General features: G+C 51.7%; 1 long non-coding RNA gene across 2 annotated transcripts in view; it reads right to left on the bottom strand.

The window, feature by feature from the left end:
• Window positions 1-19,906, bottom strand: part of LOC106731467 (uncharacterized) — a 58,555-nt gene extending 38,649 nt beyond the window's left edge. The window contains exons 1-3 of one of the 2 annotated variants that reach the window (XR_012896205.1): window positions 19,578-19,906; window positions 10,627-10,667; window positions 9,588-9,798 (exon numbers count right to left, since the gene is read on the bottom strand). This is a non-coding gene — a long non-coding RNA (uncharacterized LOC106731467). The remainder of the gene's footprint in view (window positions 1-9,587; window positions 9,799-10,626; window positions 10,668-19,577) is intronic. The other variant, XR_012896206.1, reaches the window with a different exon arrangement.
• Window positions 19,907-22,725: the final 2,819 nt, after the last annotated feature.

Genomic DNA, 22,725 nt, shown 5'->3' with positions numbered 1-22,725 from the left:
TCGCCGAGCCTCATTTGCATACCTAATGAGCTGTCGTATTTTCAGAAGAGGCTTTTGCACCAGAGGGAGCTGTCTACACTGCCCCTTCTTGCGCAAGAAAAACCCCTCTTGCGCAAGGCCGCTATGCCAATTATTTTCAGGAATAACGGCATTGCGCAAGAGGGGTTTTCTTGCGCAAGAAGGGGCAGAGTAGACAGCTCCTTCTGGTGCAAGAGACTCTCCTGCAAAAATGGCGGCTCATTAGGTATGCAAATGAGGCGTGGCGATATTCCATGCTTAGCCTCATTTGCATATTTCTCACGCCCTAGAGATTTCCAGAGCATGCTGGAAGCCTGTGGGGAGACAGATGGATCAATATCCAGTTGGCGGGTCAGTATCACTACAGATGGGAAAACCAAGGCACAGAGAGGGGCTGATTTGATGGTAGGGGTATCCAAGACTCCGCTCTGAGGGTGTGTCTACACAGCAAAGTTATTTCGGAATAACGTCCATTATTCCGAAATAACTATGCGAGCATGTACGCAGCAATGTAGAAATAATTTCAAAATAATGGACGGCTTATTCCAACTTCTGTACACCTCATTCTACGAGGAATCACACCTATTCCGAAATAGCTATTTCAAAATACGGCGCGTGTAAACACTCCACTGCTGCTATTTCGAAATTGACCCCGGTGAGGGGCTATTCTATATTATTCCTCCTGGAGCTCTCCATCATGATAGCACGTCTACATTAGGGGAGCCTGCCTCGGACTCATTTTGAGTCCTGCAGTACAGATGTGCGATTTCGAAATAAGCTATTTCGGAATCACTATTCTGGAATAGCTTATTCTGAAATAACTGTGCAGTACAGACATAGCCTGAGTCACCTATCCAGGGACACTCGAGGAAAGGCAGTAGGAAGTGGAAGCCAAAATATGCAGCACTATCTATAAGGCTATGTCTACACTGCGGGTTTTTTTTTTTTTTTTTGCAGAAGAGGATATGCAAATGGAGAGCTCATTTGCATATCTTCCTATTCTTTTGGCGGAAGAGGTTTTGCTGAGAAAAAGCCCCATTTGCAAAACAAAAACCCCTTTTTCGCAAGATCCTGTAAACCTCGATTTTTGAGGAATAAGGGATCTTGCGAAAAAGGAGGTTTTTTCCGACAAATAGCCCCGTCTACACGGGGCTTTTTATCGGTAAAACCTCTTCCACCAAAAGAATTGGAAGACGATATGCAAATGAGCAAGCTATTTGCATATCCTCTTCTGCAAAAGAAAACGCAGTATAAACTAACGGAGACTCTGGATCAGGAGTGCATCTCAGTGCCCAGTTTATCCCAGGCCACAGCAAGGCAAGGGGGAAGGCTGGGAGCCGACCAAGAATAGAAACAAGCCTAGAAGTCGCCCTCAGCAACATCCGCTGCTGTTTCCATTAGCCCCCCCTTCTTTTCCCCCGCCCCGACCCAGCTTTCCTCCCCGGGACCCCCAAGCTTCTCACAGAAATGAGGTGAGTTCAGACACAGCCCAAGACAGACAGTTTAAAAAAAAACCGGCTTTGGAAAAACAAAACACCTCACGCTTTCCTGTCTGCGTCTGGAAAACACACCTTCGCGCACCCCCCCGGCTGCGTTACACACGAGCCCATTCACCGCGGCTGTCTCTGGAGACGGCCCATTCCCCGCCAGACACCTATAAATAGCCGTGTCTGCGAGTGGGGCCTGCAATTTGCAACCGAAGTGGGGCCTGAACCAAAGCCCCCAGACTTGGGGGACGTTTGAATTCTGATTCCCATTCTGCTGGTAGGGCCCATCCCTGTTATGAGCTGTCTGGCGGGATATCGGGTCCCAAGTGTATACCTCCCTGATGTCCCCCACCGCACACACCCGCTCACTTCTCTAGTCCACCTGCAGTTTCTCCTCCTTCCCGAGACACTGAGGCCACCTCTCCCCCGGTCCCCATCTCATTCCCTGATAATGAGGCTTCGCCCGAATGCCTTTTCCTTTGGATCAAAGGCTCAGGGAGCTGCTGCTAGTAATTTATTACCGCAGCCAAGGTTTTTAATCCACACATGTTCAGTGCAAAGGTTAACACCAGGGTCTAGTCAGAGTCCAGGCCAGAGCAAAATCCCCATCGCAGGGGAAGGCAGACGCACCAGAAATTCAGCCTGGGATTTACCCACGATGGCGGAAAATGTGAGTTTAATAAAGTCTTCCTTAATAGCCAAACAACAGAGCAGGCCCAGGGCCAGCAAATCCACCTCGGACATGGCAGAGAAAACCTGAACTGTCGCATTGCGCCAAGGGCTGCCTGCCAGCAGAGGGTGCAATAGAGTGACGCCAGGAAAGTTTGTCAGTGTTTCTCAAGGTTTTTTTTTTTTTTAATAAAGTACCCCTTTAAAAAAAAAATTATAAGTACTCCCAGTACCTAGTTTTCAGAGACACAACTTTTCTTCTACCCTCGCAACACATTTGTTTAAACAACTTAACTGTAGCGGTGACATTTTTGGGTGTAAAAAGTACAAAAATAATAAAATGCTGTAAAACTTAAAACAAAAATTCCGTTTTCTCCAAATTTCAGTTGTGTTCATGTACCCCCCTGTAGGGGTGCGTACTCCTCACCATGCCTCAGTGACCCACTGCCAGTCTTCAGCTAGCCCATCTCCGGGCAAGCTGCAGTCTGTACGGGCCGCTCATCACCGGCATGGGGTGTAGATTTGCTACCCCACTTACCAGGGCTGCCTTGCTGCTGCCCTCCAAGCCCCGGGACTTGCTGCCCCAGTCCTGTTCTCGCCGGGAGCCTCCTGTTTCCTCAGGTACCAGCTCCCTACTGCTCTCTCCCCTCAGTAGGGAACTGTCCTTCTTTATATAGCCCCCAGCTGGGCCCTCATTAGACCTAATGGCTTCAGCTGGGTCTTTTCTTTCAGCCCCTGCTCCTAGCCTGGGTTTTGCCTTTAAAGGGCCAGTGCAGGGCGTGCGCCCTGTCACACACCCTCCCTCTCGGACTGGGCTTCCCCTCCTCGGCCGACCCCTGTTCCAGGCCTCGGGTATACTTTCCCTCTGGCCCTGGTTCTCCCCCTCCACCCCCCCAGCTATCCTCAGGTTCTCTCTAGCCGCCTCTGAGCATGCGCAGCAGAGCCAGCGTGACGGCCGGCGGGCTCCCCAGAGAGTCGCCGCGCAGCTGTCAGTGCGGGGCAACGGTGCCCCGTCACATCCCCCCAGGCTTCTCTCGAGTACCCCTGAGGGTATTCGTACCACTGGTTGAGAAACACTAGTTTAAGCAATACAACCTGAAACTCTCCTGTCTTCCAGGTAAGCTCTCAAGCTGTGCCACACAGCCACTGAATAATCGACAAGAAAGACTTCTCGCAACGAATACATGAAAGGTCTCTAATTAAATCGCTCTCTGCTGAATGGAAGGCATCAAGGCGAGGAAAGAGAATTTTGCAGGAGGCTGAAAGATTCCCTGAGTTCTGTGCAGCAGGGGTATAAACTTCCTGCCAGCCACACATCTACCAGATTCATTGGTACTCTGGGCATTGGTGACAGAACGTGCTGCTTTCAACTGCGGAGAAAACCCAGATCTTCCAGCAGAGACAGCGTGTTCTCCGCAGGTTCCTGGCATGGTTCTCAAGCTTGTAAATAAATGTCACATTCATTTCCCCAGCCTGCTGCATGCACATTGGGGTGGGGGAGGAAGCACAAGGTCTCCTCTCTCTCGGGGATGAAGCAGAGGAGAACAGAGAGAAGCCTTCATCGGGAATCACCCAGTCGCCTTTTTCTGCTTGTGAGCGGGTCACAGTTTTGCCTGGTCATTTGGAAGCAACTGACCTTATTTTGGGGTCTACCCTATGGGTTGGCTACGAAAAGTGCTCTGTGTTGTGGCCCCATGCAACTGATGAGAGAAGCCCCGCTGTGTACTCCCTTTTCCCGACGGGTGAATGAACCCACCCTTCTAGTGCTGTTCGTTATGGGCGTGGAGTTCAGAATCTGGGCCGTGCAAATACTCAACACTGCCCAACTCTGAAACTCATTTCCTGCCATTATTCCGGCGTTATGTTTAAGAAGCACACGGGATCTTTGTAGGGGGAAAAGGCAATTCGCCGCATTCATTGAAAATGCAAGAGCAAAGCCGTTAGCTCATGCTTACGTAGACAGAGGCTATGTCCAAACTACATCCCTCTTTCGAAAGAGTTGTAAATTAGGCAGATCAAAATTGCAAATGAAGTGGGGATTTAAATATCCCGCACATCATTTGCATAATCATGTCACAGCATTCTTTCGAAAAAGGGTATTTCGAATGTGAAACCATTGTCTAGACACGGTTCTTTTGAAAAAAAAAAGCCTTTTTCGAAAGATCCTGTACTCCGTTCTTTCGAAAAAGGGTATTTTGAAAGTGAAACCACTGTCTAGACATGATTCTTTCAGGGGAAAAAAACCGTTTTTCAAAAGATCCTCATTTTTTGAGGAGTACACAATCTTTTGAAAAAGGGTTTTTTTTCCCCAAAAGAACTGCATCTAGACGACGGTTTCACTTTCAAAATACCCTATTTCGAAAACACTGTGAGGCGATTATGCAAATGAAGCACGGGATATTTAAATCCCCGCTTCATTTGCGATTTCGAACTGCCTAATTTGCATCCCTCTTTCGAAAGAGGGATGTAGTTTAGACATGCCCAGACAGACAGCGCTTCTCCCCTCCGGGTACGTCTACACTGCAACACTGTTTTGAAATAACTAGCGCGATTCCAAAGTAACTTAGTCTGTGTCTACACAACAAGCATTTCTTTCAAAATAGTGTCAAAATACTGTCAAGCTGGAGGACTTCTTACTCCGACTCCCCTAACCCTCATTGTGCGAGGAGTAAGGGAAGTCGGAGGAAAAGCGCTCTATTTCGAAATAAGTGCCGCATAGACGCTCCCTATTTTGAAATAAGCTACGCAATGGACGTAGCTCAGTGTGCATAGCTTATTTCAACGTAAGCCCTGCAGTGTACACATGCCCCCCACCCCACAGTCCCTCCTACCACTGATGGTATTGTTACCAGTCTGTCACACGTTAGCCTGTTGGCCAAGTAGGCTAAGTGTGAGGGAGGAACCAGGTTCGCTTTGTCTCTGGGCTGATAGTGGCAGGACAAACCCAGCTCTTGTGGGAAAGCTGTCCTCCTTGATAATGCTGCTTCTCCTTCACGATCAGCGGGTTTTTCATTTTCGGACAGATGAAAACAACCCCGCTGGTTGTTCTTTCTCCTTATCGTCTTTGTTTGGCCATGCTAAGCTGGTTCCGAGCAGGAAGATCTTGCCCCAAGGTCTCGCTTTTCCCCTCTCTGTCCTGGGCCACCAATCTGCCCTCTTCTGTTCTGCTTTGGAGTCCATGGTTGTTCAATATCCCTGGTTCAGGGGTGGCCTTTGCTCATCTCTCACACATTCCTTATTCTCCCACAGAACAAGAACAAGGGGGCCACAATGATACTCACAGCACATGCCGAGAGCTGCAACTTAAGTGTGGTTGTATATACATATAGATGCAAATATATGCAAATTGCTTCTTTCACACGGACGGGCATGAATACAAAGATTAAGCCGGACCCAAACATGGCCAGTGTGAACCAGACAGCACCGCTTAGGCACTGCCCATAAGGCTAAGCAACCAGCACTTTCCACAATGCCCTGGTGCTCTCAGCAACTCTTCCCAGGGGCTAGAAATACCGACACCCTATACCTGTCTGACCCAGCCAGCCCGTCTGCTTGCGGCTTCCCATCCTCACCCCGCCTGGGAGACGCTTTGCTGTTGTGGAGCGTGTTCCCAGGGGAGGCCATGTTCCAGCGATCCTACCCGCAGGCCACGTGCTGAGCTCCCCGTAAACCCAAACCGCACCGCAGGCCACAAACGGGCCACATGTTGAGTAGCCCTGTCATATAAAATCAACTTTAAAAATCAAAACAAAACAATCACCATAAACATTGACACCTTTCAGGTATCTAAAAGGGGGTCACAAGGAGGAGGGAGAAAAATTATTCTTTCTGGCCTCTGAGGATAGGACAAGAAGCAAGGGGCTTAAACTTCAGCAAGGGAGGTTTAGGTTGGACATTAGGAAAAAGTTCCTACCTGTCAGGGTGGTTAAACACTGGAATAAGTTGCCCAGGGAGGTTGTGGAATCCCCATCTCTGGAGATATTTATGAGCAGGTTAGATAAATGCCTATCAGGGATGGTCTAGACAGTGCTGGGTCCTGCCATGAGGGCAGGGGACTGGACTTGATGATTTCTTGAGGTCCCTTCCAGTCCTAGTGTTCTATGATTCTATTTCTACAAGAATTCCAAATCACATCATTCTAAACCATTTCTACAATAATAAGAAACCTCGCAAACTATTTCTACCCTAAAAGAAGAAATAAGAATTTTTCTACCACACAGATGGGTCACACACGCTCGTGCATGGACGTGAGAGGGCTGGGATGGGGTGGGGAACCAGCAAAGCCCCCTTACCAAACCAGAGCTAATCTGCCTGGAGAGGTTCCAAAACCAGACACTGGACTCTGTTCTCGGCTGACACGAGCGAGTAAAACTCCCTGGCTAGCAGTGCCTAGCACTCCGGCCCAGCAGCCAGGAACACAGTCTGGGTTGGCAGCGTTTGACCTGTGCTGTGGCCGGGAGTGGGAGAGGACACTTGACGTCTCTGACAGCAGAAGAGGAAAAATGCCAGACAGCAGATGCTGTGGCTGCCAGACCCGGCATTTGGGCTCTGGGCTCTGATGTGCACATGTCCCTGCCTGTTACAATCCTGATTTCATGCTGCTAAATGGAGCTGACACGGACACAGCCGGCAGGAAATCAGGGGATGGCTTCATGCGCGCAGGGAGGAGATAAGAGAGGCTGTGCTGGAAAACAGAAATGGGCGTAAGCTGTGGAATTCCAGGCTTGGGCTCCACCATTGGCATGGGCCTGTCTGAAGCCCAGCCAGAGGGCTGACACTAGGGGGCGCTGTTGCCTGTAGATTGTTAAGGGTTTCATGCACAGGCGTTTTGCGGGAGGGGGGGGTGTTAAATGACTTTTTTCCCCCCCTCCTCTTTGGCTCAGTGATTGCTCCCTTTGCTTTTCAGGGGCGGATGTGAAACCGGCAAGAGCCCCAATGCTCAAGGTGAGGACGCCTCCGAGGGGGTCACTTTGATCCTGATGGTTTCATTTCACTTTCACGCCCGGTGTCCCACACAACTCGGACACAAAATCAGTAACCCTGTGAAGGCTCTCGTGTGTCCAGCCGTTGTGTCCTCCCAGCTGCTTTCCCCTGGGCTGATGCTCTGAATGCGTGTGAAACGGGATCAGAACGACAGTTCCTTGAAAGCGATGGCCATTGGCAAATCAAAACAATCATTTTCACTCTCAAGGTTTCCAGCTCATCAAATTCTCTCTCTCTCACACCCACACACACATGCTATGGGCTCGATACGGGAGGGGCTCTGAAAGGCCGTTGGACTAGAATCATAATTGTTCCTTCAGGCCTCAACTCTGGTCTTTGCGGATCTTTTTCGGTGCCAAACAGAATCCCACTAACCCTCCCTTAGCTCTGTGGTTTTAGCAGGCCCCGGCAAATGTTTGCACCGGTAAAAAGTCAGAAGATCCAACTCAGAGACATGCAAGGAGCTGGTATGCAGAACCAGAAGGGACCTATTTTTACATGGTCACTTTAGCTTTTCCACACCGGTCATGATTTTATAGACCTCTATCATATCCCCCTTAGTCTCCTCTTTTCTAAAAAGACTGGGACTTTTCAGCTTAGAAAAGAAGAGGCTAAGGGGGGATATGACAGAGGTGTATCAAATCGTGACTGGTGTGGAAAAAGTGAATAAGGAAAAGTTATTTATTTATTCCCACAATATAAGAATTAGGGATCACCAAGGCTACGTCTAGACTGCAAGCCTCTTTCGAAAGAGGCTTTTTTGAAAGATACTTTCGAAAAAAAGCATCTAGCCGACAACCAGTACTTTCGAAAAAGCAAGCCACTTTTTCGAAAGAGAGCACCCCGGCAGTCTGGAGGCTCTCTTTCGAAAAAGCACAGTTTGCATTCCATAGCACCTTTCTTCGAAAGAGCACTTGCAAAAAAAGGCATTCTTCCTTGTAAAATGAGGTGTTCCGTGGTCGAAAAAAAAACGCCGCATCCTTTTGATTTACTTTCGAAAGAACGCAGCAGCAGTCTAGATGCAGGGGAAGTTTTTTTTTAAAAAAGGCCACTTTTTTCGAAAAAATCCCTGTAGTCTAGACACAGCCCAAATGCAATGAATAGGCAGCAGGTTTAAAACAAACAAAAAGCAGTTTTTCTTCACTCAGCACACAGTCAACCTGTGGAACTCCTTGCCAGAGGATGTGGTGAAGGCTAGAACTTTAACAGGATTCAAAGAAGAGCTAGATAGATTCATGGAGGTTAGGTCCATCAATGGCTATTAGCCAGGATGGGTAGGAACGGTGTCCCTAGCCTGTTTGTCTGGAGGTGGGTGACAGGGGAGGGATCGTGTGAGGATTACTTGTTGTGTTCCCACCCTCTGGGGCATCTGATATTGGCCACTGTCAGCAGACAGGATACTGGGCTAGATAGACCATAGATCTGACCCAGTCTGGCCGTTCTTAAGTTCTTATCCCAGAGAGGGGGCGGGGGCGGGTTCTTAACACAATATGTGCATTTTGCAGCCTCCACCGTTCTGACTCCAGGTAGCGGGGGTCCGGGTCCCCTTACCCCACTCTGTTTCTCAATGACGGCTAGAGGGACCAGCCTGTATGTTGACTTTAGTTACACTGGTGTTAACCTGGAATTCCTCCAGATTTATACTAGCCTCACTGAAATCTGAATCTGGCCCCCAGGGTTCCCAGGACAGGAGAATCAGTCTGTCAGGAGGGCAGAACAAATCCCAGCGACTTGCCGTTTGGATTCATGTTGACACTTTACGTGTTCATTTTGCCTCCAGAGCCAAAATAACACGACAGGAGCAACAGGACAGGTGGGATCTCCCTAATCTGGACTTCCCTAGTCCGGCCTCCTCGGTGACCAGTGGCTCTGGGGCTGGGGTGTTCACTGGAAAGACTCGGCCATCTGGGGACCAGGGAACAGCAGGGCCCGGAGGGATGGGGGAGAGGAGACCCGGTGTCCCTGGGACTGATGGAGGAGTCCCAGCATCCTGAGGGCCCTCAGCGGGGGGCTGGCTTCTGGGAGCAGAGCCCTGGCACCCTGGGGAGCAAACCTCAGCACCCTTGGGGAAGGGAGATGAGGGGTCAGTAACCAGGAGCGGAGGGGCTAGCATTGACCTCCCCCAGTCCAGCAAATTCCCTGGTTCGGGACCAGTCAGGTCCGGAGGGTTCTGGACCAGAAAGGTTCAGCCTGTTTTAGAAACGGGAGAATTGCTGTTGCTTAGGCAAAGAGAGGCTGGCTTGCCGGAAGCCGGGGAACAATCCCACCCATTACACAAAAATCCCTTCCCCAGGCCCCTGAAATGCAACCTCCTCTGGGGCGTGGCACGGCGGCCGTTTAACAGCGCCCAGCAACATTCCATGGGAGCAAAGAACGCTGATGGATGTGTCTGAACTAGCAGAAGAACGTCCAACGAAGGAACGTACCTACCCGTGCTGGAATGTGGCCAGGCCCCTCGGGCGCACACCGCAGGCCTTGCCAACACGGAGGTGGTCAGGATTTGGGGTTTACATCAGACTGATTTGTCGAGGAAAAGATGAAAGGCCTTTCAGACTCCGGCGCTTGTGAAATCCCAGTAGCTACCGCTCTGTGGGCTGGAGTCAAATCAATTCCAGACCGAGGCACGACGTTAACGGATGCCCTTTTGGAAAAGGAGAGCGTTTCCTTCGCGTACCTGGAATGGGGATTTCCCTGCTGGAGTTGCTGGTCTTCAGCTCAACAGCATGCACAGGAAAGGCAGACGTTATACTCAAACTTATTCCTGAGGACCCTTGCTCATGCATTAGGCCTGGCCTCTATTAGCATGGGCAGCTAGTGGTGACTTGGGGTTTCCCCTCTCCCCAGAATGCATCCCAGGTGGGATGCACCCTACAACCCAGCTACCCTCGGGGCCTCTCTCTCATGACCTAAGACCAAGAACAAACTTTCTCACAAGCCAAAATTAAGGCCTCATTGTGCTGATGACAGGTCAGAGCAGAAAAAAAATACAAATGCCCTTGGCAATCGTTTCCCTAAGAAGACAGTGTTTATAATAGGCTAGAAAGGGGAGGGAAGGAACCAGAAAGCTCCCCTTAGGATAGTGGTTCTCAACTCGTCTCAGTCCACGGACCACCAGGCCAATCAAAAAATTTTCGGGGACCACCTCCAGCGCAGAACGAACGACACAGCAGCCGCTCAGCACGACAGCGGCAGCTACACAGATGCTCAGAGCCTCAGACAGAAGTTACTGGCAACACAATGCGGTTGCATCCTAGGTGACACTGTTTGACGCGCCGCGTGCGTGTGAACACGGTGTAAAACAGCCTAACGGCGGCGCCTGCTCACACCGTGTGACTTTGGACAATGTTCCTGTGGACCACCGAAAAAGTCACCATGGACCACCGGTTGAGCACCACAGCCTTAGGAAGTGCCTTACCCCTCTAGGGGTGGGGGGGAGATGCAAAGTGTCACCGCACAGGTATTTTCTCACCTCATGTGCAGCTCTGAGCCACAAAGTCCCCAGGATGTCATCTGAAAGAGAAAGAGGAAGCAGAGCTGAGGTTAACTCTTCATTCTCCAGAACCACCTGCTGAATCATCCAACTCTATCTTCTCCAACACAGAGAGGCTGTGTCTAGACTGGCAAGTTTTTCCGGAAAATCAGCCGCTTTTCCGGAAAAACTTGCCAGCTGTCTACACTGGCCGCTTGAATTTCCGGAAAAGCCCCGACGAGCTCATGTAAGATCGTCAAGTGCTTTTCCGGAAATACTATGCTGCTCCCGTTCGGGCAAAAGTCTTTTTCCGAAAGACTTTTGCGCAAAAGGGCCAGTGTAGACAGCAGAGATTTGTTTTCCGCAAAAAAAACCCCGATCGCGAAAATGGCGATCGGGGCTTTTTTGCGGAAAAGCGCGTCTAGATTGGCATGGACGCTTTTCCGTAAAAAGTGCTTTTGCGGAAAAGCATCCTGCCAATCTAGACGTGCTTTTCCGAAAATGCTTTTAACGGAAAAGTTTTCCGTTAAAAGCATTTTCGGAAAATCATGCCAGTGTAGACGTAGCCAGAGAGTCTCTTTAGGAGACCGATTTGCTCTCCTCAGGTCAAGACATGATGTTAGCATTCTAACAGCCTAAGGCAAACCCTGGACCAGTCGCTCATTTCCTTTGTACATTGTTTTCGCATGATTAGGCATGGAACGGAGAGATGGAAAAGTCCCATTAGATCAGCCCCTCTCCCAGCCAAAGCAGGGTTGCTCCCTAATCCGTCTTGCCTGGCGTTTCGGCCAGTCTATTTTTAATACTGACTCATAGGAGTGAGAGAGGGGAAAGACCGACTGGTCATGCCGTCCATCTCCTGGCCACGACGGGGCTGCTCCCGGCAGCCTAGTTTTTGGTGTTTGGACTGACTCTCAGGTTGCTCACAGCACACAGGAAAGCAGAGCTGTCTCGGCCCACGCTAGCGGCACGGACAGCTAGCGAGAGTGTTCGTGCTGCCCCTCGGCGCTGACCATCCAAGGGGAGAGAACAGAGCATGTTGGGAAAGAGGAGAAATAGACACACTGAAACATAAAGTCCAATGCTTAGCAAAGAAACAAGACGGCACAAAATCCCAGCTCGGCTGCGGGCAGCGGAATTGGAACCCGCTCCCCAAATCGCACATTTTGGGGAAGTTTGGCTCCGCATTGAGAGCTAAGTGCTGGCCGTGGGCTTCCCCACCACCTCCAGCATCCGTAAGCAGTGAAAGGAACTTCACATTTCTTCCAGGACTGTCCTATTGCAACCCGGGTTCCCGCAAGCTCTTTAAATAGCTCCCTGCTGGCACCTCTGGCTTTCACCTCTGCACATGTCTCTAGTTGCAACGTGGATTTGGGATTAAAAAAAATACAATTAGTTCACCCAGCTCTGTGGTCGTCCTTCCCTGGCTCGGTGGAACAGACGGGACAACAGAACACAGAGCTTCGCATCAGCTATTTTCTGCCTCTGAGGGAAGGGACAGGTGGCACTTGGCCGGGGAGACATGAGGGAGCCCAAGAGGCTGTCTCCTCCCGCATGGTTAAGCTCTGTCTGCGGTTACACAGAGTCCCGTGTTGTTCGTTTGCCCGGCCCCTGTCCCTTTGGCCTGGCTCAAGCAGGAGCTGCTGGAGCAGGAGCCGAGTGTGGAGGAGAACCCAAGGCGTGAGCCGGCTGAGTCGAATTAGGCCTGGATAATCCCGCTGGGGTTGGGCTGCCCGGCGTGGCGGTGCCCACGTGCTCCTGTTCATCCAGGGCGCCAGGCGCTGCTCTGCCGGCACGTCGCATCCGAGCGAGAGGGGGCCAGTCAGTGAGGCAGGGCCAAGGCAGCACCAGCCTGGTGTGGGCACAGCCCTTTCACACGCCTGATTAAACACGTTACCACCTGCCCCTCCCAGAAACGTACCCGCTCGTGCGGGCGCAAACCGTGCACCAACTGACACGAACGTGAGGGCACACACGCTCGTGCCCCCCCCACACTCGTGCACCCATTCTTACTGGTGCGTACGCACCAAAACACCACCCTTTGCACGCACAAGTTCATGCTGCCAGGGGGTCCAGAGCCACTGACCCCAACCTCCCCCCAGCTCTCTCGCTGCTGGCCCATGACATTTGCCCTCCCTGGGGGCCCATTCAGAGCGTTGCTGGAGTCAGCCCCCAGCCAAGGCACTATCCACCCAGTGCACCAGTCCCCATTGCTGGGAGTCTGTGTTTCCACAACCCCCAACCTCAGCAAGCAGTGCAGCCGACACGAACCGCACGGTCCATCCCAGCCAGCCTTTCCCCCTGCCCCCCTCCCCCTATCCTTTTCGACCTTTGGTTTCCAGCTCAGCCCTGGCCTTATCTGCCTCCAGTAATCAAAGATAATTGGTTGGTCCCCAGTGGGTTGATCTAATAGCCGACCGAATAAAGTTATTTTGAACAGTTGGCCATGAGTTCATCTCCTGGAAAGCCTCCACCCCAGCTGCTGCTGGCCTTTTTATTTACTCCCCCCCCCCAAATTATTAAACTTCTCCTGCAGATTAACAGGGCTACACACGTTCCCCACCAGCGTCAGGTGCCCGCTCAGCCTCATAAACCTCCCTTTGTGCGCAGCCTGCGCATCCCTTTCTAGCAGAACTGGCACCCGCCCACAGAGCTTCGGCACGTCCCTGTTGCCAGCCAGAAGCAGCGATCCTGGCACTGCCCGCGTGCTTCTGCTCGCTGCTACCCTGGAACCTGGCTCAGAGCGCCAGCAACAGGTTTATCATGCAAATGGCCCCTCAGGCCTCGGGCCAAGTCCATTTGTTAATGATCAAACTATGGCAGGCCACTGGCGGGGGGAGGGAGGGAAGTGAGCTGGGAGATTGTTGGATTGGGTTTTTTTCAAACCACCCTTGCTTTTAGCAAGGGAGCAAGCATGCATGGGAATGCGCGTGCGATGGGAGAGGAAGCAACAGGAGAGAGAGTGAGCATGCACAGGAATGTGCAACAGGAGAGGGAGTGAGTGCGCATGGGAATGTGCAACAGGAGAGGAAGTGAGCGTACATGGGAATGTATGTGCAACAAGAGAGGGAGTGAGCACGCATGGGAACGCATGTGCAACAGGAGAGGGAGCGAGCACACAGCATCACGTGCAACAGGCGAGGAAGTGAGCATGTACGGGAACGTGCAACAGGAGAGGGAGCAAGCGTGCATGGGATCACATGTGCAACAGGAGAGGGAGTGAGCGTGCATGGGAACGTGCAACAGGAGAGGGAGTGAGTGCACACGGGAGTGCTTGTGCAACCGGAGGGGGAGGGACTGGGCTGGCCTGTGGGAATGCACACATGTTTGAGCACACACCAGGAAGAGACGCAGAGTGCCACATTCTCAGGGGGGAGGGGTGAAGAGAGCCAGGTGGATGAACACACGAGCAAAAGTGAGTGTGTGTGTGTGCTGACCTCATGGCTCTGGTGACCCGGTCAGGTAATCCATCCTCTGGCAGCCCACCACCTTGCCACCAGGCAGCATGACTGCAAACCCTATTCAAACCAGTGGCCGCACCTACTTCTCGGAGGGCTGGATTGAGCCCCGGGCATCTCTCGAAGACTAAGCCCCCTGTTCTCATGCAGCTAGGGCAAGTGAATTGTGCGTTTTATTTTCATTTAACATTGGTAACTTACTTTGATCTGTTTGTTTTCCCTTGCAACCTCTTCAATCCTACTGTTTGTATTTAATAAGAACACTTTTATTTACCATCAGACCCACCGTAAATAATTGTGACCTGGGAACAACCAGTGTTCATATCTCCCCTTCAGTGATAAAGAGGCCAAACATCCTCATGAGCTTTCTTTGTGTAACAGAGGATGATGGATTTAGTTGGGGGTCTGATCCCTTTTGAGGGTTGGTTTCCTGGGTTCTGTGCTCTAGAGTAGGGAAGTAAGCAACTAGTTGACTATCCAATAAGCATAACTAGTGATGAGACTAGTTACCTCCCCTCCCATTGGGGCTCTTGTACATTTCAAAGGCTTAGGCGTCACAGGGAGTATGGGATCAGTCCCCCGCTGGCCCCGCACTCCCTGCAGGGCTTCCGTTTTGGAACCGGCATGACTCTGGCTACAGTTCAAAGGCGAGGTGCCCTTATCAAATCATTGAATAATCAATGGAAATCCAAATCAACTACTCTAGAGCTGCATCCTCTCAGAGATGAAGTGGTTCAGTGTCTGCATTGCTCTTCAGGGTGGTGGTGACTCCAACATTTTGCCTTGTCTGGGGGAGACCGGAGAATCTGGCCCAGTGGGACAGGGTGGTCGGGATCCCCAGACAGCCAGAAGGCGGGTGTCAGTGACATCATCAGCACACAGGAAAAATCCCAATGGGTCTTCTGTGACCAAACTCCCCCACAGGCTCATCTAAGCCATCCCTCTACCAGGCCAGAGTTTTCCAGTATAATCCTTTGCTCCAGTCCTCTTTTTAAATGCCTCCAATCTGCCTAGTCTAGCAGATTTCACTCGCAGGAAGCTTATCTTGGATATTTAGCATACGAGTATAAGCAGGGTCCTAGGCAATGTTCCCTCTAATTTTTTTTCCATCCAGGTGTGGAATAAATTTTGCTACATGCGCCAAGTCTTTTTCAGATGTGCACCACCAGGAGAAACACATGCTGCTGGGTATGCTGCGTCATAGTGGGCCCAGGGTCTGCATCAAGTACCTCTCAGCTTGGTGGCCATCATTACGGTGTCTTATTTCATTCAGCCTACTTACTAGTGTGTGTAATGCAGGCAGAAGGCTATGCATGTGCATGTGTGAGAAGCTATCAATGGAGCTCAGGGAAAAAACAGAGTAGGTACTTCACCGTGTGGCCTAGCACTTGCTGCGCTGAGAGAGGCTACGGACAATACAGAAAATTTTCACGCATAACTCTCCTTGTCCAATCAATTCCACAACGGCAGAATTGTTCGCTCTGACTCACTCTAGCTTCCTGTTCATATAACAAAGGCATTTTTAAAAGTGCTACGAGGATTTCACAGCAATGCACCAGAATGGCTCATAGTTAGAAAAACGGTGCCGGAAGAACAAAAAGCTAAAAAGGCAAAACTCGCTCCAGAGATACTATTAATATTCAGAGCTGAGCTAACACAGAGCGTGTGAGTCATTGAATTTTGCCACTATCTGATGGGTAAATTGTTCAGTCACATTCATTTATTTATTTATTTTTGCCATACGTGGGTAGCTGGATGTTGCATGAATCACGCAAAAATTCATTCGGCGAATATATTGATTCACAATATTTGAATCCTTTATTCAGGGAATAGTTTTCCCCTTAATGTTTGGAAACTAAGGGTGTGTCCAGACTACAGAGTTTTGTCGACAAAAGTGGACTTTTGTCGACAAAACTATACCTGCGTCCACACTACCAATGAGTTCTGTCGACATAACGTCAACAGAACTCAGCAGTTTTGTTGACGCTGGTAAACCTCATTTTACGAGGCATAACGCCTTCTGTCGACAGAAGGTGTTATTGCATGTAAACTGTCCTTTGCGTCTACACTACCATGTTGACAAAGCACCTTGCTTTGTCGACAGAACTCAATGTAGTCTAGACGCTCTTTGTCGACAGAAGTTTTGTCGACAGTATCTGTCGACAAAACTTCTGTCGACAGAAGCCTGTAGTCTAGACGTACCCTAAAAGAACTCACCGTAATCACAGCATGTTTTTATAGGTTGAACCTCTCTAGTCTGGCATTCTCCAGACCCTACCAGTGCTGAAACAGAGAATTTGCCAAACCAAAGCAGGTCAATATCGTCTAGCAGCATGACCAACACTTCCACTGCTTGCTGGGCTGTTAGAAAACAAACAACCACCAGACCATTTGTTGTTTTTTTCTGTAACAGGCTAACTCGGCTACCCCCGAAGCTGTTAGAAAACATTTAGGGGTAAATTAGAGCAAAAGAACAGCACAGAACACTGAGAGCCAGGACTAGTGGCTGTAAACAAACTTTATGGGCCTGCAGGAGACTTGGCCACACCCATGATAAGTGGACATCTGGCTAACCGAAATCACGCTGGACCATGGATGTTATGGACCGGAGAGTGCCAGACTGAAGAGGTCCACCCTGTAGAACCGACCTTTGAAATGTTTGGTTAACATTCCCCTCCAACTTTTTTCATTTCTGCAACAGCATCTAAACTTCTGCGTTCTAGCTGAGTCTAGACTAGGAAATGGCCAAATATGGCAGGTGAGGATGATGTCAGCTGTATCAAGCCAAACCAGAAACCCATTCACATTTTTACGACAGCCAATTTTTCAGCCTTCACTACCTGGCAGTGTTCCTTTGAAACAATGAAATCCTCACATTTGCGAAGGCAAAATCCGGCACAGGCTGCTTTGCTGGAGCGAGGGTGGAATGAAAACGAAAGCCAGTCGAAAAATAGGAAAACCATTGGGAAAATGTGTTGCACCTCTCGCTTATTTTTCTCCCCTCCAAATATTGGATTTGAAAATCTCCCAACACATAGGGGATAGGATGGGAATAATCTTGAAATCCAGAAAAATCTTCCTAAAAAATATTTGTTCCTCCCTCCTCCAGAAACTCAAGAGATCTAGATTCTCTCCCTAGCTCTGCCCCTGAATGAGTGGATGACCATGGGAAAGTCGCGTCACTTCCCTGTGCCTCGGTTTCCCCAGCTGTAAAATGGTGTTGCTGCAATGCATGATGTGTGTGGATAAAAAGCTGGGTATTGTCTGCGTTAACTTGCTGAGTATTCTTCTTAATCACCACCCCGGCTGGAGGTCGGACATGCTAACTTTTTTGCAGGGTGTGCAGAAATCCCAGATTTGTCATGCCCTGACATTGGAAATCATGGAGGTCAGTGGGCCAGACCTGGGGCAGGTGAGACTTAAAGCACAACCTAGGCCAGATTAGTCAAAAGAGTCTCTGTAGGCTGGATTTGGTCTTCCAAGCAGGTTGATCCAGGCCACAGAGATCCTGCCACTACTCTGCCCCCAGGCCAACCAGGACCTAAGGATGGGGGAGCACACAGTGCTTAGAGTCAACCCTGCTGGTTGACTCTCATAGGTTCCCAAACTGGGGGGCACGAGATTTACAGGATCGGTTGGCAAAGGTTTCCCCAGCCGACAGATCTGCGTCGAGACTGCCGCGCTGTGCCGGATCAGCTGATCGTCGGCACAGCATAGTGGCCATTTTAATTTTAACGACACGGGGATTATTTAAATCCCCTCTTCTTTGCCTATGCTGGGAAAACTGGTTCACATGGCTCCGCCGACGGAGCCATGTAGTCGAGACGTACCCCTAGAGTCAACGGCCAGCTGTTGCTCAGCTGGTGGGTGACTCTAAATGTAGCACTCCCTTGCAGGCCGAGTGCAGGCTTTGCGTGCTCCCCCAGCCCCCAGGCTCTGATTCACCTGGAGGTAGAGGGGGAGGTGCCTGAAGTCTTCTCCCACCGCCAGGGTCGCGGGTGCCTAGAGGGAACTGCCAGCCGTTCAGAACAGCTCGCAGTTTTCTCGGGGGCGGGGCAAAGACTTCCCCACTTACAGACCAATCAGGGTTTGTGGGCGGGGAAGTGTCTGGGCTCCGCCCCTTCTGCCTGAGGCCCCGCCTCTTCTAGGGTAACTTGGGGCTGCTTCAAACATTTCTGAAGTGGCCCCCGGTCAAAAATTATTGCCCACCTCTGACCTAGGCCAGTCAGCTTTTCAGAAAAAACGAGGTCACAGCACCATGGTGATCTGGCTCCTTGGTCCCATGGTGCACTCCGTGTCTCCATGGCAACACTCCCAGCAGCACAGTGCACTTCTATGCCACGCACCCTGTGCTCCAGCCATCCCCAGACGTTGGCTGCCCCTCGGAGGCTATCGCCAGCTGCAGTACAAATCCAAGCAGGGATCGAATTGGCCAGGAATCACAGACCCACTGCTAACTCCCTTGTGGCTACTGCCACACTGCCGAGAATCTTGGCAGCTGAGAGTCGACCCCTGTATTATTTATATTGTAAGCTCTTTGGGGCAGGGACTGTCTACTACTCTGTGTTAGTACAGCGCCTAGCACAGTGAGGATCCACTGGGTTGGCCCCTACACCGGGATGGGCAAAATCTGGCCCGCCAAGCCATTTGCGCCAGCCTGTGCCCTGCCCTGCGACTCTCCCGCCTCCCAAGGCCAATGGAGACTTGAGGCAAGGGAGTGCGCAAAGTCACCGACTATTCCAAGCGGCTGGTGGTTCCCGCCCCCTGCCAGGGGCGGGTGGTGCCTGGAGGGAGCCATCAGCCGTTCTGAACAGCGAATGACTTCAAGCACTCCCCTGCCACCAGGTCCTGATTGGCCGAAGGCTGGGGGAGTGCGCCAAGTCTCCTCCCCCCTGCAAGGGGCTTAGAGAGAACTTCCCCTTTCTGCCGGAGGCCCCGCCCCTTCTGCCGGAGGCCCCTCCCCTCCCCAGGGTGGGGCCGGCCAGTGACCACAAACCAACATTCATGGAGCAGTCCCCCCCCCGCAAAATTATTCCCCACCCCCTGCCCTTACTGTAACAGACGTGATTCAATAATAACTCTGCCCCTGAAGAGAAAGATCCTATAGAGAAAACACGAGGCTGGTCACGTCAGTACCAATCGCAGCGGGTGAGAGCTGCAGCTCGGAGAGCAGCCTGTAGATTTGCTAGAGGAGTCAGGGGCAGGAGGGCTCACAGGTGCCCTGCTGTAACAATCGAGGCTCCTTAAGGGAGACACTGCCCGTCGGCGCCAGAGGCCCCGAACGCGGTGCCCCCAAGGGCTGGCTGGAGCCCCGAGTTGATCCCGCCCCCCCTCGTTTTTTTGCTCATCTGGTCTGAGGTGCCATCTGGCCCTTGGCAAACGGGAATCGCCTCCCCGCAGGCCCGAGGCAGAGCAGACAGCCCCGATGACATCAGCTCTGCCCGGCTGCTCCTTCCCCCCGTCCCTCGGGATTAGAGGTTCTTCCCGACTCACGTTCGCTCAGCGTTGACTCTGCTCGGGAGGGGAGCTGCCAGTGCCGAGCGGCCCTGCCAAGCCCTCAGCGCGTTGCTTGTTTTCCGAGGTGGAATCCGTCTGCGCAGGATTGGCCTGCGAGTTCGACTGGCCGCCGTTCAAATGCGTGCCTGTGAGCTTGACCAAAGGAAGCCATACGCCATTTCTCATGTCACAGATCCCCGCGGTTAATCCCCAGCTGTCTGGGGGCAGCTCTCCATTTCCCTGCTAGCGATAAATCCAGGAGCTGGGACCTCCTTAGAAATGCACACGTATCGGCCGTCAAGCCACTCCACTTGCCCCACACAGAAGCCCCTAACGTGTCCCTGTTCATGCCCCCCCCCCCACACACTGACCCCTGGGGCTGTCCCTGCATTCGTTACTGCGTTGGAGAGAGAACCGCAACTTGTAGCAAATCTTGCCACTTCCTGTGTCCTGTCCCTGGTAAAACATTCGGTCTCTCTTTAGGTCTGAGTCTTTGCCCCAGGGCAGGCATGGGCTCAAACCCAAAATACCTGGCCCAGTCATGCTTGACTTCTGAGCTGGATCCAAACCAGTCTGTTTGGGATCACGCTCTTTCGTGGGTGACATCTGTGGGGAGGAATCGGTCGCCGCTGGAGTTTAAGGTCCTTACATTGCTGCATGCCACGGCTGCTCAGAATCCACAGCAGAAGTGGAGCTAAGATCATTTCACTCCGAAAGCACAGACCGCGTCCACTTCTTTTAAGGGAGCACGTGGCAGTAGAGGGTCTAGGACACACACACTCCAGAACCGTTTGGATCCCAACGAACAGAGGACAACACCGTTCAAGCCCATCTCTCGATGTGATATCCTCCATGGTTCCAGTGCACAATAGCATCCGGGGCAGAACCCAACAGAAACAAGATCTCGAGAGCATGCAAGCTGGGAGCAGAACTGATTAGGTGGTAGGTGTGGGAAAACCAGTGCCCACCCAGCGGCTCACTGAGAACTCATTGTTCCCTAACACTCCCCTGTGTGTGTCTGTCCCCATCTGCTAGCGGAGTGGGGGAGGGGGAGGGGGAGAACGGAGGAGGCTTTTACACTTAGATTGGAAGCTCTCTGAGGCAGGGACCGTCTCTTTGTTCTGTGTCTGTACAGCCCCTAGCACAATGGGGCACTAGTCAGAGACGGGTTCCTCAGCACATCAGCAATACTGTGACTAACAGCATCAGGGGCTCCCAGCGCTCCTGTAAGCTGGGCGCTTGTGCAGCCACCCAGGAGAGATTCAAATGCCACCCAGCAGATTAGCTGAGAGCCCACATCACCCAAAATCCGGTGTTTCTGCTGGTGGTGCCCATCTGCACTTGCCATGGTGCAAATAAGAAAATGTATTCCACACGTGGATGGAAAAAATGAGAGGGAACACTGCTCCCAGGGCTACCCCCAAGCCTCCTCTTGCTTCCTACTAAGCATCGATGCATTCTCATGCCTCATTCATCTAGATGGGGGTGGGCAATCATTTTTTTCTGGGGCCCACTTCAGAAATTTTTGAAGTGGCCCCAGGCTGCACAGGAAGGGGCGGGGCATCGAGCAGAAGAGGTGGTGCCAAGATATTTCCAGGTTCCCCACCCTCAGACAATGATTGGTCTGGAGGTGAGGGAGTGCCTTTGCCCCCACCCCACATTCCCCCAAGGTGCCCATGCCCCTGGTGTGGGAGGAGACTTCCCTCGCTCCCCTGCCCCTAGGCCAGTTAGGGCCTGGGGCGGGGGAGCATAGGAAGCCTCCTCCACTCCCCCCCCCCCCGGCCCTGTGAGCAGCGCACGGTGCTTCAAAGCACCAAGTGCTCCTGGCAGGGCGGGAGGAGGCTTCGCGCGCTCCCCCTGCCCCCAGACCCTAATTTTCCTTGGGGCAGGGGAGCAGCAGGGCCTCCGTGGGCTAGATCCACCCACTTGGTGGGCATTTTTGCCCACCCTTGATTTAGATACTAAGCTACTCTGGTTGCTAAGCATTCTCCGAGAAGGGCTGATAAGGCCAAGGATCGGGGTCGCTTAAATGTGGTTGCATAGACATGCACATATCTATGCAAATATATGCAAATAGCTTCTTTCTCACTGACAGGCATGAATACAAGGATTAAGGCAGGACTACACAACACGCAGGCCCCGTTTAAGTCAGTTCTGCTGATATTAATAACATTGAACATTTACCTGATTTCCACCCCTATGACAGCACTTTGAATGAGCAATGACAGCCCAGGAATTTGACTACTACAACACATATCAACAGAAGACCGTTATAGTGACTCCTTTTTTGTTTTGGCTCCCACCTGCAGGCCATGTGTTGAGCGCCACGTAAACCCAAACCACACCCACGGGCCGCACACTAACAGGCCATGGGCCGCATGTTGAGTAGCTCTGATTTAAGGAAAACTCTAGTGGCTTTATCCCCAGGGCTATGCCGGTAGAGAAATTCGTTGGCCTCATGAGAGAATGAAAATTCACAGGCGACATCCAGGGGTTAATACCTGTAGGCGTGCCAGCCTCCCAAAGGCCGGGGTTGTCCTGGAAACTGACTTCATGGTGGCTGCCAACTTCTAGGAAAGAGAGAAACCTGCGTCACACTTATCTCCTTCCCTCATGCCACATCAGGATGTCCCTGGCTGCACCCTCTTCTTCCAGAGCCACTGAGGCAGCCTGCCAGCTGCTCCCCTCGACTTCTCCCTTGGGTTACTGGGGGGATGATTAGGTGAGGAGATGGGGAGGGCAGTGCTCCCAACTGACTCCCTTGGGGTGCTTTTGAAGAGGAGAAGGGAAAACTAGGCCCTGGGTGCACCAGGAGGCTGCTAGCCGGGATTAGGGTGGCTAGTGCCTGAGCTCAGGCTGCAAGGGTGTGTCTAGACGACATGGCTCCGTAGACGTAGTCAATTGACTCGACATAGTCAATGAAGCAGGGATTTAAATAATCCCCGCTTCATTAAAATAAAAATGGCCGCCACGCTGTGCCGACAATCAGCTGAGCCGGCACAGCGCGGCAGTCTAGATGCGGCGCGGTCGACAAAGGATGCCTTTGTCGACTGCTCCGGTAAACCTCGTTTACCGGCGCGGTTTACTCAGGTGAACTTTGCCCGGGGGGAGGGAAGCTCCCGTCCAGTAGCATGAGAAGCTGAAA

The sequence above is a fragment of the Pelodiscus sinensis genome, chromosome 16 (assembly GCF_049634645.1).
Source record: "Pelodiscus sinensis isolate JC-2024 chromosome 16, ASM4963464v1, whole genome shotgun sequence".
Taxonomy (NCBI): Eukaryota; Metazoa; Chordata; order Testudines; family Trionychidae; genus Pelodiscus; species Pelodiscus sinensis.
This window is presented reverse-complemented; position numbering and strand designations above follow the sequence as displayed.